Consider the following 1,758-nt stretch of genomic DNA (forward strand, 5'->3'; position numbering starts at 1 on the left):
TAGGTTATTTGTGAACTCCTGGGTTAAAAAAGGCCCAGGACCAACTAATTTCTGGGTTATTTCAACCCAGAAAATGGGGTTGTTCTTTTGACCCAGAAGTTGGGTTATATTAACTACAAAGTTGGGTTATTTTAACCAAACATTTGGGTCAGGTATTTAACCCAGCAGTCGGGTTATATTAACTACACTGTTGGGTTATTTTAACCCAACATATGGGTCAAGTATTTAACTCAGAAGTTGGGTCAAAAAGAGTAAGTCATTTTCTGGGTTGAAATAACCATAGTTATCTTTATTAAAGTGAATTAGGTTTAAATCGTCGATATAGGCCACATTTTATAAGGCAATGTGAACAGCCAAACAAAAAATCAGATCTGAGCAAAAAATCAGAATCAAGCATTAAGACTTGCGGTGTGAACATAGCTAAAAAGCTGGCCAAAGCCAAGGGGGTAAGCTTTGCTTCAGAACTCGAACCTCCGATGGCGCCATTTTGTTGCTATAAAGGTATCACCTCCTGTTAGCATTCCACTGACCGCCATTTTTTTTTTTCGTCACTTGACTGTGAATAACTTTACATCTGAAGCGTTTAAAGATTCTATTTGTCCGTTGTTTATTTCTAAAGAAACACGACAATGTATAAAAGGCTCCATTACCTTGTACCTCACGTTATGGCTCCATAGCAGACGTTTTTGTAAAAATAGGCTTGTGTCATAACCAAGTGCCTTACTGTCGCACAGTAGAGGAATTACCGTATAGTACAGGAGAAGCTCGCAGGCAGTTTTGACTTACATTAGCTGTTTAGGTTTAATTACTAATGTTAACTAGCATGTTAGTTAGCAATAATTAGCCTGTGTTTATGTTATCTCCTTACATATACCTACACTCTCCGTCTCTGTAAGATTGGAAATGATTGAGATTTCTCTTGGCACAGCTACCAAAAGACTTACAACTTTCAGACACGTTGCTTACGTCACATTTACGTTGTCTCTGTCAGTTGGAGGCTGCGCAGTAAAGCAAGAGATCACCGGAAAAGTGCTTCTAATAGCCTTCACTGGTCTCCGTCCAGAGCAACGGGGTCTATTGGTCCATTATATATATGTCAATGGCCAAAGCCCATCTTTATGCAAATTAATTTGTTGAACGCGACGCGACTATCCAATAGAAGTAGAGCACAGGGGAGACTTACAAAAGTGTTAGCCATGATGCTCATGGCTAACACTTTTGTAACTTTATTTTTTGACAAATCATTTCAGCTCTGCTTTCTAACATAATGTCATTGTGTTAACCGAGCACCGTTAGCCTTTACAACAGAGCTGCTTCACTACACTTGTTAGATAATGTTTAAGGCTGCATTTGAGCATTAAATCTTTGAATATTATTAAAATAATGGCATAGCAACCTGTGCTTTAAAAAAAAGAAATTTAAAAATCAAGAATTGAATCGATCCTTGACCTTAGAATCAAAAATGTAATCAAATCGAGGATTTGGAGAATTGTGACACCCCTACTCGTGACACAGTGACACAGTGACAGTGATGACCAGTTTAGCTCATGATACATCTAAAGTAGGCTAAGTTATGTTAGTATGCAACACTTGAAATGCAACGATGCATCTGTAACATATTCTCTTATTGTAAATGAATGATTTTCTGTCGAGCAAAATATTAATCGCAATTATATTACCTCCCTGTAACATTAACTCAGTACTATACAGTGGACAATACAGCATCGTAAAGAAAAGACCTTTACAACAGCAGGTGTG

The sequence above is a fragment of the Perca flavescens genome, chromosome 4, assembly GCF_004354835.1.
Source record: "Perca flavescens isolate YP-PL-M2 chromosome 4, PFLA_1.0, whole genome shotgun sequence".
In the NCBI taxonomy this organism is placed as follows: Eukaryota; Metazoa; Chordata; class Actinopteri; order Perciformes; family Percidae; genus Perca; species Perca flavescens.